The 14,488-nt window shown below is 49.5% G+C and overlaps 1 long non-coding RNA gene across 2 annotated transcripts in view; it reads left to right on the top strand.

Annotated features, from left to right (window-relative positions):
- The first annotated feature begins 12,543 nt into the window (after positions 1–12,543).
- Positions 12,544–14,488, top strand: part of LOC119871971 — a 53,085-nt gene continuing 51,140 nt past the window's right edge. For both annotated transcript variants that reach the window (XR_005360234.1, XR_005360235.1), the window contains exon 1: positions 12,544–12,586. This is a non-coding gene — a long non-coding RNA (uncharacterized LOC119871971). The remainder of the gene's footprint in view (positions 12,587–14,488) is intronic.

Raw genomic sequence — 14,488 nt, forward strand, 5'->3', positions numbered from 1 at the left:
TAGGTAGAGAGGAGCCCAGATACATTGGGGGTATGGGCTCACACGTGGGTGTGTATGTGGGGTGCACAGCAGCCTGGTTTGGCCAAGGAGCCACTGGGCTTGGAATAGAGGACATAGGATGGAGTCTGCACTCGCTTAGTTAACGTCCTTGTGGCCTCAAGCAAATCACACACCTGCTTTGGGCATCTGCTTCTTCATCTGGAACAGAGACATTTGCCAACCTTTGGGTTTGGGGTGAAGGCTGCAGGTGGTAACATTCTGGAGACTTTTTAGAACTGAACTCCAAGGTTTCAGACCACCCAGAGGCAACAGTCCTTGGCCAGGAACACAGGAAGGGGGGCACTTGCAGAGTCCCTACTGTGTACTGGAAACTACTGGCTCATGACACATTTGTTACAGGCTCAAGGGTTCTTACACTTCAGTGATTTTTTTTTTAATTGATTTATTTATGAGGGAGGGTGGGGAGGAGCAGAGGGCGAGGGAGAGCCTCCACCAGACTCCCCACTGAGCAAGGAGCCCAAAGTGGGGCTCAATCCCATGACCCTGAGATCATGACCTGAGCCGAAACCAAGAGTTGGACATTTAACTGACTGAGCCACCCTGGTGCCCCCAGTTCAGTAATTCTTAAGAATATTAGAGTTAGTCAAAATAATCCCAGAATGTTGACATAGTCAGGGATTGCAGGAAGCCTAATAGGGTGGCCAACTTGTCCCATTTTGTCGAGTTTTCTGATTTTAGCAATGGAATCCTGTGCCCTGGGAACCAATCCTCCCCATCCCCCCAAGTGCTAGGCAAAATAGGACATTGGTCACCCTATAAACTTAGCCTCTTTTAAAGATGAGAGGCAGGGTCAGAGACTGGCTCAGAGTCAAAGATAGCCAGCGCCAGAGCTATTTTCACTGGGTACCCGTGATTTGGGGCCAGGATGAGCAGGGCCCACCTCCAGCATGTGAGCATCCTAAAAGATGGAGCTGCCTTGGGCACATTTCACCTATTGGTATGTGACTTAGAGTTGTTCTTTGTTAACTCCATTATCTTTAATTTGCAAGAATGCAGTCCACAGGAAACCTCTGGACACTTTCTTTAATGAAACACAATTTGATTACAAATCATCAGAGTCCTCAGGCAGACAGCCTTTTCTGGAGGGTTACAGGCTGCCATGGCCACTTCAGCATGATCTCTGCCCTAAGCCCCCACCGCGGGAAGGGCCCCTAGCCCCCAGACAGCCTGTTGGCTAGTGCCAGCTGTTAAAAACACCCTCTGTCATGGACCTGTGGATGAAGGCTCTTCTTCGTGGGTCTCTGGACCCAGCATGCCAGAAGTGCCTTGCCAGTTCACCATGAAATTTTAATTGATGTGTAAAATTTATTTTTTTGTGCATTATCATGGCCAATGTCCAGCAGACAAGGTACGGGGCTGGGGTGATTCAGTTGGTTGAAGATAAGAGGTGAGAGCCTTGGGGCCAGGTCACAAGAACACATGGGTTTATAGGACATCAGAGAGCTCTGGTTTATGAAAGCATTAGGTGGCTTAGGCAGTGTCAGCCCTCCTTCAGCCTTACAGGGAAGGGTAAAAACCAGTGGGCAGTGTCCCCAGGGTAATACTTTAATGGACACAGTGAGACGCAGTTATACACTACGTGGGGCACGGTAGTAACCACTTAGTGGGCATCACTTAGGGTCTTGTAATTCTGTTGTGATGTACCAACCAAACTGAGCCACCCAGGCACCTCACGGTTCTTTCTGACTGATGGGTCAGTCTGGACTCAGGAGGAGGGTCACATGTGCACAGGGAGACGGATGGAACCTCCTCTGGGCCTTCTAGTCACCGACAAGAACAAGCTAAGTGAGGCACTCATGTTCTAGTCTCCATTATATCAGAAACTAGCTGTGTGATCTGGGGCAAGGCCCTTCTCTTCTCTGGTCCACTCAGGGTCTCCATTTGTAATATTGGAGAATTGGATTGAATTGTGCCTAGGATTGCCCCCTTTCCCCCCATTCCAGGTACCATCTATTTATATTTTATTAATGCACAATCTTATTCCAAATCTCATCTTTGCCATCCAGCTAGAACATTCCTTGAGGCCAAGCATCCTTCTTGGAGGGGTCTAGTAGGCCTCCCCCCCAACATGTGGAATCAGAGTCTGGGGTTGTGTGCAATGATGGAAAATAGACATATTGGTCTCTGCCCTGGTTCTGGGCACAGAACTCCTCAAAGACTTCTAATTTCCTAAGTGATAAGAGCACCAGGAACATCTTTTGTTCTAATATTTTATCTCTGCCCCTGATTCCTGACATAGAGCTCCTAAATCCTTTGGAATGTCCTAGATAATAGGAGTCTTTTATTCTAATGAGACAACTCTTGGTGGGGCTCTTGGATAGCTTCAGGATGGGAAGTGGTTGCTAAAAACACCAAGCATGATTAGAAGCTAGAACTTTCAGCTTCACCGCCCATCCTCTGGGGAGGGAGAGGGGCTGGAAATTGAGTTAATGGTTGATCATGTGGACGTGATGAAGCCACCATAAAAATCTCCAAAGTAAGGGGCTCAGAGAGCTTCCAGGTTGGTGGTGTGCTGGGATGAACACCCATGTGCTGGGAGGGTGGTGTGCCCCAACTTCGCGAGGACAGAGGCTCGTGTGGTCTGGACCCTTCGGGACCTCATCATGTGTATCTTTTCATCTGGGTGTTCATCTGTCCTTTATCATATCATAATAATATGATAATATCATCATCATAATATCATCAGAATAATATCATAATATCATCTGTCCTTTATCATAGCCTTTATAATAGACTGGTAAACCTAAGTGTTTCTTTGAGTTCTGTGAGTTGTTCTAAGAAATTATGAAACCTAAGGGGGGCGGGTCACAGAAATCCTGATTTATAGCCAGTTGGTCAGAAGTCTAGGAGACAACCAGGACTTGCAATTAGCATCTGAGGTGGGGTCAGTCTTGTGGGACTGAGTCCTTAATCTGTGGGACCTGATGCTCTATCCAGGGAGACACGCAGCTGGGGTTGAAGAATTGTTGGACGTGTGCAAGAGCCCCACATCTGGTGTCAGAAGTGTGACGAGTGTGGTGAGAGTGAGAGTAGTAGGGGACAAACGTCGGAGTGTTTTTCCCACTCAGGTTGTAGAGCAGTAAAGCCGGGGTGTGAGTGGATGAGGGGCGCAGGGGTCCACCCCAGCCTTCGGCTTCTTAGAGGAGGAAGTATGCTCATTACGGGAAGCACCTCAGCGCTAGGCCAGAGGGCGCGGCCCGAGGGGGCCCCACTCGCACCTGCTCTGCTCGAGCATCAGAACACTTGCATCAAGGGAGATCATGGAAGCAGGAGCACGAGCCCCTGCTGTTCCTGGACTCCTGGGAGCCCCCCCCCACCTGCACCCGGTGAATGCCGTGTGCTCACAGGGAGCCCTGGGAAGGTGCGGCCTTCGCCCACGTCCTTGGCGGTCCTGCTTGCCCTCGGTCCTGCGCACCTGGCCAACAGCCACACGTGGTCCCCTTCCCTACTTGTTCGGAAACAATGTCCCCAGCAAACTGTGGTCTCCCTGGGAATCCCTGCAGGGCCCCCCAGCCTTCTCCCTCCCTCCCTTGGCCCCCTGTCCCTTTCCTATGGCCCCGTCACCGGACTCAGATCTCTGGGGGAGGTCGCACAGTGATCACTTAGAAAGCGGTGGTGCTGGAGATCCCCAGCAGTGGCCACGGCGCCTGCCTTCCCTCCCTCCTGCTCCAAACCTAGGAGATGTTGATCGGCTGGGGAAAAGCGGGGAGGGGGTATTTGAGAAGAGATGTCTCTTAATGTGAGAGAATCAGAAGAATCGAATTTGATTCTGCCTCTAGCTTGCTGAGGCCCATCAGGTAAGTCACTGCACACCTGGGACTCATTTTCCCCACATGGAAAACGAAGGCATTGAGATAAGCACGTCATAAAGGCCACTTCAGGCTTTTAAAGGAGAGGAGGCATGACCAGCTCAGACCCGCCCCGGGTCGGGTCCCGTTCCAGGGCCTTTCTCACACACCCCACGTAACCCCCAAACAACCCTCTGGTGAAAGTGCGATTAGCCTCATTTTACAAATGGGGCAACCAAGGTTGCAAGGGGTTATGCCCTGTCCAGTGAACAAATGCATTAAAGCCAGAGACCAAACCCAGGTTTTTCTAGCTCTAGAGCCCGTTTGTTCTAACTCTAGAGATCTTTCTGACTACCCTCTCAGCGAGGACACTTGGTGCAATCTCAGAGAGGCTTGCGCTATGTTCCTTCCTCCATTTGTACAACGTGTTCCATGTCATGGGGAACTTTTCTTTTAAAAAATTTCCAAAGGACAAAGGATGCATTATGTCTTCAATTTTTTGGCAACTTCACACAATAACCTTAACAGCCTCTTGGCTTCCATCTCCCGGGGACGGCATTTCAAGTGTGCATGGTCGTGGAGTGCCTGTGGTTTAAAATTTTAATGGAGGACCCTTACCCTGATCTCACTTTATGGACTGTTGCCCTGTCCCTGGCTTCCTGGCAGTCACCTGCTCTGCAGCTCCCCCCCCCCCTTCACTCCTGCTCATCTCTTCTTGCGGTTGAGAGGCCCCTATCCCTCCTCCCCTGCTGCAAGCTCCTTTCTATCCACACAGCCAACAGCCTCCACCCGGGCTTTCAAGCTCACTGGCAATTTGGATGTCAGAAGCTGGGAAATCAAGCTTAATTTTTGATGACATTACAAAGTCAACCCGTTCTCTTTTCATCCCAGATAGAATTGAAAAGCAGAGTTCTCACCAGGCGCGTCCCCCAAGGAAGTGGGAGACAGTTGGTCTGGGAGCCACGGAGGGTTGGTGGGGCAACACAGGGCTGGAAACCAGCAAGCTTGGGCTCTGATTTGGGCTTGGAAGCCAACTAGTTTTTGACCTTGGAGCAAGGCTCACCCTCCCTGAGGCTTTTAACATTCTCCTGCACTAATAAATGGTCACTCACGCTAGGAGTACTCTGATCTAGGAACCATGCTCTCCTAAACACAAGATCAATTTGAGGGGATGTTTCTATACCCCATGCAAACTTGAGAGATGGCCACGGTTTTTGTTTTGTTTTGTTTTGTTTTTTTGTTTTTTTGCAGGGAGGGTTCAGAAGACCAAGGAGGTGCTCTAGAAACCAGGTGAGGAAGTCTGGGCCAAGGGCCCACCTCTGTTTGCAGGACCTTGGAAAGGGTCAGGATACCCAGTCACATGCTTGGGTTCCAGCTTGAAGTCTAGATGCTTTGGGGACCTGAAGGGGGGTGGGGGGAACAGGGGCTGGTGATGAGGGTGAAGTCAGATGTCCATTCTTGGGAGTCTCTGGTTTGATGCTCAGGAGAGGCTCTGGGCTCAGTTACCCCCAGGAGACTCAAACCTGTCCTGTTGCCTCAGCTTCCCCAGCATGTACATAGGTCTCCACATAGTAGGTGGGCAGTTAGAGTTAATTGGGCAAAAGCCTGTCCCCAAAGGTGGATGTCTTCTCATGTACCACCAGGATGATTTGATCCAGAGTCAGGGTTGTCTGGAGGGAGAAGGCAACATGACAGAGAGGTGTGGGCTAGGGCAGGTGTGATGTCAGATCACCAGCTGCCGGGCTGGGGCTCAGGGCAGTCATCCATGCCCAGGGATAATATTTGAATACCAAATAGGAAACTAAGGCAAAAGCCCCATTGTATGGGTTTGGTGACACAGGAGAGCAATGGAATCCCTGGGAAACAGAACACATCTAAATATCTATAAAAGAAAACTTATTTAATTCCTTAGAGTTTCCCTAGAGAAACCCTCCATGTTATATGTTGACACTGAGTCTCACCTGTGTCATGCGTTTATTGCTTTGTGAAGTTGTCTGGGAGACCCCAACTGACATGGCAGTTGTGGGTTTGATAGAAAGAGATTCCCCTAATGTGACCAGGACCTTGGTATGCACATGCATTTAATCACTCTGGAGCTGGGAATTCTAGATTGTGACATTTTATGAGAAATAGTCCCTCAGATGGAAGCTCCACCGTGGACAGAACTTGAAAATGGATGTTGTGTTTTGCCAGCTTTCTCTTTGGTTACCATGATCTTCACATGCAGAAAGGGTAACATTAGGTCATGATTTTCTTTGAATATTTTTCACTGAATGCTTTCTGGCCTGGCTCGGTCCCTTCAAAAGTCTCCTACTAAAGGAAAAATGAAAGATGTTTTCCTTATAAAGCATTCTAAAGTATCAAAACCCAGAAGCCACAAAAGAAAATATAAATACATTTACTTATATTCAAATAGACTTGGCTAGATGGACCCTAAACAAAATAAAAATGTAGACATCAAACTGCAAAGTTGTTTGCTTACTGTATTGCAGAGGAAGGGCTGGAGTCTCTCATATATAAAGAGATTCTACAAACCAATAAGCAAAGATTATGAACCCAAAAGAAATATGGGCAAAGGATATAGAGTCCATAGAGAAGGAAGTAAACTGCTTCTGAGGTCTATGAGAAATTGCTTAGTCTTCCTAATAAGAGATGAAAAATAAAATTACATGGGGGTAATCATTTTCATTTCATTGTCTCACCTAGGACAGTGAGATTTATGTGTGTGTGTGTGTGTGTGTGTGTGTGTGTGTGAAATGATTATAACTTTTATGAGGGAGCAATTGGGTAACCTGTTTTCCCCCTCGAGTCAAAATGGTGAATGCTACATCCACGAATGACAAAGGTTTTCTGTATACTCTGAAGTTTCCCAAATGGTATTTCATGAGCAGATTCTCCCAATGCACCCTCAGTTTTTCAAGGATACAGTGTGAAAAACACCGAGAAGTGGACCGTGTTATGTAGCCAGGATGCATCTGTCCAGGTCTGGCTGCCCTGATGTTTGCTGGCCCTCTTTAGAAACAGGAAATCTCTCAAACGTCCCGTTAGGTTCTCCTCTTGGAAATGTGTTGTAGTCAGGAGTGAGCGTGCCAGAGCTGTAAAAATGATTCCAAACCCAGGGGAGCAGCCGGAGGACAGGCCCTGCTCTCTGAGGTTGGGACAAGGCGAGGGCGGCCCCTGTCTCCCCAGGAGCCTCCCTGCTGTTCGACGAGGGGCCGGGGCCTTCCTTGGCAGCCTTAATTAGGATGGATGCGGTTCTGGGGACAATCTGTTCAGGAAACCCCGAGCAGGACACATTTGTACCCTGGGCTCTGGGGCCGCTCTTGCCAGTAGCCTCGATGGAATTCTCTGGCAGGACCTCTCCGGAATGTGTGGAAAAACCCGTCTCCCCAGGCCTCCTTCTCTGTTTCAAGGTGAAACCGGCGACTTCCCTCACTGCGTCTCTGGGAGCCGGATGAGCCTAATGATCTGCTCGCTGTGCGCTGGCACCGACGGGAACTGCCACGGAGCCTCCAGTCTTTCCAGAAGCAGGTGGGCAAGTATAAATACGAACAGGCAGATGAACAGCAGGCGCAGCTGGGCCGCAGGTGGGGTCCTCTGCTGCCCCGGCTCCCCCAGGGCGGCTCAGGCTCCTTGGGGGCCCACCTGTCAGCTGCCGTCTGTGGCTCTGACTCGCCTTCGCGTGTCAGGAAGGGCGGTGTCTTCCACCTGGGACGGTGCCTTCCGTCTCAGCAGCACAGGAAAATCGCTGGTGAAAGCTTAAAAAAAAAAAAAAAAAAAGACCAATGTCTGGATCTCACTCCCATAGGTTTTGATGTAATCTCGTTTACAAAGCTCCCCAGGTGAGTCTAAGGTGGAGCCGAGGCTGAGCAGTTGCGGGACCACCTTACACCTCAGGGTACCCTAGACAGCACGCGGGGGCACTTCTGGCCCCTATTTCGCATAACCTGGGACTGTCTTCGGCAGCTTGGGGTGCATGGTCCCGTGCTTTCACCTTGAAGACCCTTGAGAACTATCTTCTACTGCGCTTTTTGTTTCTCTTAACTACGTGGGTTCAAACATTGGCCCTTCTGCAGCGCTGCGGGGATCGCAGGAGACCCAGTGGGCCTGACTTTGAGTTCTGTTGTGTTCCCAGCAGCCTCACGTTTCTCCTTTCGTGCGTCCCCTCCCTGTTCTGGAAGGGGAGGCGGAGGGGGGCGGCGTGCTCCAGGAATACCTAACCTTTAGTGCTCCTCTTGGGCGCCCCCGACAAACTTGCACCCGGCTCCACCTTCTCTGAGACGCAGCTCTCCCTCCTTCAGCGTCTTGGCCGGTGGTGGGCAGAGGGCTCTGGGCCGGACCCAGCAAGGTTTTCTGAGCCTCAGTTTCCTCATCTGTAAATGGTGGAGTGTACGAGCAGCCTCGAGCGTTGTGGTAGGGATGTCGTGAGGCTCTTTTACACACGCCGCTGGGGGGCCACCAGGCAGCAGAAGGCGGAGTACAGGCCCCTCCTGTCCCTCCAAGGGGCTAGCTCTCCCATGGGCCCTGGTTTCCCTGCTAATAGCGTGTCCTCAGTGGGTGACCATCCCAATCCTTTTAGGAATGACAGATGGTAGTTCCTGCATTGTTTAGGAGGAATGGATGACCGTGGCACACTCACGTGACAGTGCGCATAAATGGACTATTCAGTAAATATTGGAATGCATGAAGTTCATTATAAATATTATTATTATTATTTTGCATAAGCTTGTTTCTTGAGCAGTGAAATAAGAAGCTGAGCACATGCCCACATTTTCTACAGATGATAAGATTGAGGTACCAAGTGTCTAAACTCTCACAGTAGGCAACCCTGCAAGGACCGGACAGCATGACATTGATGGAAAAACCTTGGTGCCAGGTGCTTCCACTGATTTTATTTCATCACAACCTTTTAACAAGTCAGTGGAGGAGTTGTTATCTCTGTGTCGTGGCTGGGGAAACCGAGACTCAGAGGCCACATGGCAAGGTGGCAAACTGGGCTGATCCCCATTCAGCTCGACTCCAGAATGGGGGCCCAGAGCCCAGTGGAGGGGGCCATGCCTTTCAGGCCAAGAGCTAATCTCCAAATCTCCAAAAGTTTCAGAAAATGGCTGGATTGTTTGGGGGTGTATCTTTTTATATCCGCATCCCAGCGGGGACCCATTTGGAGGCTTGCAGGTGCACAGCAGGCAGTAGTCACCATCCCCATGGCAACCCAGGAAGACAGCTTGGAGGAGGTGCTTTTTGAATCTGTGTTTGGAGCAAGGCCGAGGTGGATAAGAGAAGTTGCAACAAAAATGAACTATTGGGACTTTATCAAGATAAGAAGCTTCTGCACAGCAAAGGATACAGTCAACAAAACTCAAAGCCACCCTACAGAATGGGAGAAGATATTTGCAAATGACATATCAGATAAAGGGCTAGTTTCCAAGATCTATAAAGAACTTATTAAACTCAACAGCAAAGAAACAAACAATCCAATCATGAAATGGGCAAAAGACATGAAGAGAAATCTCACAGAGGAAGACATAGACATGGCCAACACGCACATGAGAAAATGCTCTGCATCATTTGCCATCAGGGAAATACAAATCAAAACCACAATGAGATACCACCTCACACCAGTGAGAATGGGGAAAATTAACAAGACGGGAAACCACAGATGTTGGAGAGGATGCGGAGAAAAGGGAACCCTCTTACACTGTTGGTGGGAATGGGAACTGGTGCAGCCACTCTGGGAAACTGTGTGGAGGTTCCTCAAAGAGTTAAAAATAGACCTGCCCTACGACCCAGCAATTGCACTGCTGGGGATTTACCCCAAAGATACAGATGCAGGGAAACACCAGGACACCTGTACCCCGATGTTTCTAGCAGCAACATCCACAATAGCCAAGCTGTGGAAGGAGCCTCGGTGTCCATCGACAGATGATGGATAAAGAAGCTGTGGTCTATGCATACAATGGAATATTCCTCAGCCATTAGAAACGACAAACACCCACCATTTGCTTCAACGTGGATGGAACTGGAGGGTATGATGCTGAGTGAAGTAAGTCAATCGGAGAAGGACAAACATTATATGTTCTCATTCATTTGGGGAATATAAATAATAGTGAAAGGGAATATAAGGGAAGGGAGAAGATGTGTGGGAAGTATCAGAAAGGGAGACAGAACATGGAAGACTCCTAACTCTGGGAAATGAACTAGGGGGGGTGGGAGGGGAGGAGGGCGGGGGGTGGGGGTGACTGGGTGACGGGCACTGAGGGGGGCACTTGACGGGATGAGCACTGGGGGTTATTCTGTATGTTGGCAAATTGAACACCAATAAAAAATAAATTTATTATTAAAAAAAAAAAAGAGAAGTTGCAGCAGCATGGAAGCAGAGGAAGACCCGAGGGTGTGAGGAATGGCAGGCGGGCGCCGCCGGCGTGGGCAGCCAGGGGGCCAGACTGTGCTTCCAGGACCGGGGCTCACCTCGGGGTGGGCGCACGCCTCTCCGCGCACTCAGCACGCAGCCTGCGGAGCCGCAGCAGGTCCTCAGCCTCTTCAAGCCGGGCCGAAAGGTGTAGGGACTTCCTCACCTTCCCGCGGTGACTCGGCCTCCATCCAGGCTTCAGGAGCCCTTTGCTGTATTCTGATCATTTTCGTAGAAAAAAGTTTGTCATGTGCGGAAATATATTCTCTGTTTCTTTAGAAAAATAGGCCAGATTTAAATTGTTATGCTGCTGTTGCAAGCGGAGCTTTATTAGCATTTCACCTGTGGTTTGGTGACAGACACAAGCTGGCTTGAAAACCACTGAAAAGGAATTCTTTGTTGATTAATTTGTTTTTTTCTTTCTCATGGTTCTGACACTTAGGAGATATTTAAATTGTATTTTACCACTTCGTGCAAAACCGGTCTCAGTATCAGAGAGCCGTGTAGGCAGAATTTGGATGTTTTGGGTGATGTCGTGGCAGAAGTCAAATCTGAAATCCGTGGAGTCAAAGCCACCTGGAGTTGGAAGGACTTCACTGGTTATGAGGTCTAATGCTTCAGCTGATGGCTACTGGCGTTCCAGATATATGGTAGATCGACTGCTGCTTGGATACCTTCAGTGACAGGGAACTCACCACCTTCACATTGGCCCCGAGTTATTGCTGGCAGGCCTGTGCAATGGTGCCACAGGGGAGGAATCACAGCCTCCATGTGTTTCTGTTTGGGATGTGTAAACATGCAGGATCCAGGGGTCCAGGAACAAGAAACAAAGGTCCCGGCTCAGGGTTTGTCACAGAGCAATGTGGTTCATGCAGACATTTGCAGACGAGATCACCTTGGAAGCTAACTCCTTGCTGTCCTGGTTCAGGTCATTACCTGTCCTCAGCAGGGAAAGCTGGAGCTCAGGCATCACTGAGTGCCCTGTACCGTAAGTTTGAGGGAGTAAATTACGGTGCGGGGTTCTAGAATGTAGGCTGTTATCCTACAGTCAAGAGTGAAAGTGCCCCTACAAGCTATTGCTAATGCATTTCTGGACCAGGGGACTAGGAATTTGGTAGGGGGTCTGGGAGCCTGGGTCCTGAGCCGGCCATAAGGGATAAAGAGCTGTTTTCTCCTCGGGGTCTCCAGGGCCATCTGCGCTGCTTGTTAGCTAAAAAAGAGATTCAGAGGGTCTTGGATTGGGGCCCGGCCTCGGTGGCTTTACAGGCTCCCCGGGAGATGCATGTTTGAGAAAGCCTGCTTGCAGCGCGCTCACAAGGCAGGGCTGCCCCAGGTGTGCCAGACGTCGCGAAGGCACTGTGCAAGATGAGAGATGTCGCGCCAGCGATGTGACACGTGTGCGGAGAGGCGCAGGGTGTGCGGGCCTGCAGGGTTACTCCATCCTGGAAACTGGTTGTGTTGCACCCGCCTGCCCCGTCTGGTCTCCGGGCCACCGAGGCCGCAGCGTGGGAGCATCTTCTCTAAAGGGCGTGGCTGCTCCGAGTTCCCATAAGCAGGAGCATCCCTCTCCCCACTTTGGCCACTCCGGGTTTAGAGAAATCTCCTGTTTTGTCCCCTGGGCCTCGGGAACAAAGGCTGGTCCACAGCAGAGAAGAGCGTCTACTTCGCGTACCTGGCAAGCATCTGACCGTTTTCTCCAGCTGCAGAGTCTGCCCCCAGCTGTGGGTTCGTCGGCCTGTGAGCGCCAGTGGGCCGGACGCGGCTGTGAGCCAGCACCTCGATGAGCAGGAAACATGTCCTGCTTGCTGGAGTCTGGAGCTGGCGTGAGCCAAGTGGGCTGTGAAGGTGCTGTGACGCGTGCCCTTCTCCCTTAAGCTTTTGTCGCATCTTGCAGAGAGCGGCCGTGGCCGCAGCCGCGGTGGGAGCTGTAGGGACTGCGGCGCGGTGGCCAGGGTGATGGGTGCTGTCCCGGGGAGTCCTGCTCCACCACCACCCCCGGCCAACCCCCCACATTGCTTTGCCCTTTGGTTCCCTGGACCTGAACTTGACATTCCTGGTGATCTTTTGAGACTCTGTGCCTGTCCCTCCCAACTTGCACTGTGACTGGTGATGATGTCATAAGGGTGGTGCTCTCATGAATGGGATTAGTGTCCTTTTTTTTTTATAAGTGTCCTTATAAAAAAGACTCCCCAGGGACACCTGAGTGCTCAGTGGTGAGCGGCTGCCTTCGGTCCAGGCCGTGATCCCAGGATCCTGGGATCGGGTCTCCCGTCGGGCCCCCCGCATGGAGCCTGCTTCTGGGTGGGGCCAGGCCTGGGCTCTCATCTGGGTGAGCTGGCCCCTTTATCCTGGGTCACCCTGTCTCCTGTCAGAGGAGTTTCCTTCCCAGCTCTTGGTCGCCGTCGGTACCCGGTGTATCGGTTAGAGAGGGGCCCCTGCACGCTCGTGGCCTCCCTCCACCAGCCGTCTTGGAATCCTGGCGTCCACTGGCTGCTTGTAGCTTGGACTCTAAAGGACATTTTCATTGTGAAGTCTCAGCTTTTCCCAGCTTTGGGCAAATACAGTTAAAACCAACTGGGTAATAATACAATGACTGGAGCCTTCAAAGACATTTGGGGAACTGACTTGGTGTTTTAACCAATATTCTTTTTTTTTTTTTTTTTTTTGGTAATGAGCCCAACTTGCTGGTTAGATTAAAATGCTGTTTTCTGAGGCTGCATAAATGCAGTCTATATGCAATTGAGCCCAAATAAAATTACTGTTTACATTTTCATCAAATAGGGAACAAGCTGATGAGGACAGTTGAAATGCAATTTATGATTATGTAAATTAAGCTAGCTTCAGGACACTAATATGTAGATAAACAAGACTTTCATTATTGTGAATCAAGATGCCATTAACCTTGAAAATTATATACAATTGTCACAGATACTCCTTAAAAAAAAAAAAAGGACGATCTCTAGCTTTGTGGTACCTCTATTATCTTTTTTTTACTATTGTCTTAGTTTTATTTATTTTTTCTGCTTTATTGAGCTATAACTGACATATAACATTGTGTAAGTTTAAGGTGTGCAAGGTGGTGATTTGACACACACATACGTGTTGCAAAAATGATTACCAGGGTTAGTTAATACCTCCATCACTTCTCAAAATTACTGTTTCTTTTTAGTGGCGAGAACACTTTAAGATCTATTCTCTTAGTGACTTTCAAGTCTATAATATAATATTGTTGACTTGAATCACCATGTCGTACGTTAGATCCCCAGCCCTTATTCATCCTATAGCTGAAAGTTTGTACCCTTTTACTCTCTCTCCCTTTTCCCCCTTCCCCAGCACCTGGCAACCACCATCCTCCCCTGTTTCTATGTGTTTTGTGGTTTTAGATTCCATGTGTAAGTGGTGTCACACCGTAGGTCTTTCTCTGACTTCACCTAGCATAATGCCCTCGAGTTTCCTCCGTGTTGTTGCAAATGGCAGGATTTCCTTCTTCCTCATGACTGGATAATATTTCAGGGTATGTTTGTGTGTGTGTGTGTGTATCCATTCATCTGTAGGTGGACACTTAGGCTGTTTCCATACCTTGGCTATTGGGACTGAGTCTGCAACAAACATAGCAGTACACATATCTCTTTGAGATCCTGATTTCATTTCCTTTGGGTATATTCCCACAAGTGGAATTGCTTAATCGGAGGGTAGTTCTATTTTCAATTTTTTTAAAGATTTTATTTATTTATTCATGAGAGACAGAGACAGAGAGAGGCAGAGACAAAGGCAGAGGGAGAAGCAGGCCCCACGCAGGGAGCTCGACGCGGGACTCGATCCCAGGTCTCCAGGATCACACCCTGGGCTGAAGGCAGCGTTAAACTGCTGAGCCAACCGGGCTGCCCCTATTTTCAATTTTTTGAGGAGCCTCCATACTGTATTTCACAGTTACTGCGCCAGTTTACATTCCTCCCGCCCATGCACAAGGATTCTCTTCTCCACATCCTTGCCAGCACTTGTTGTCTCTAGTCGTATGTTCACTTGATGTTATTTGATGATAGCCACCCTGCTTGAGAAACTTCCCTGAAAGGACAGGAGCCATAGTATCACGGGATTTATTTTTATTTATTTATTCATGTATTTTTAAAGATTTATTTATTCATTCATTCATGAGAGGCAGAGACACAGGCAGAGGGAGAAGCAGGCTCCCCATGGGGAACCCAGTGTGGGACTGGATCCCGGGACCCTG

The sequence above is a fragment of the Canis lupus genome, chromosome 5, assembly GCF_011100685.1.
Source record: "Canis lupus familiaris isolate Mischka breed German Shepherd chromosome 5, alternate assembly UU_Cfam_GSD_1.0, whole genome shotgun sequence".
Classification (NCBI taxonomy): Eukaryota; Metazoa; Chordata; class Mammalia; order Carnivora; family Canidae; genus Canis; species Canis lupus.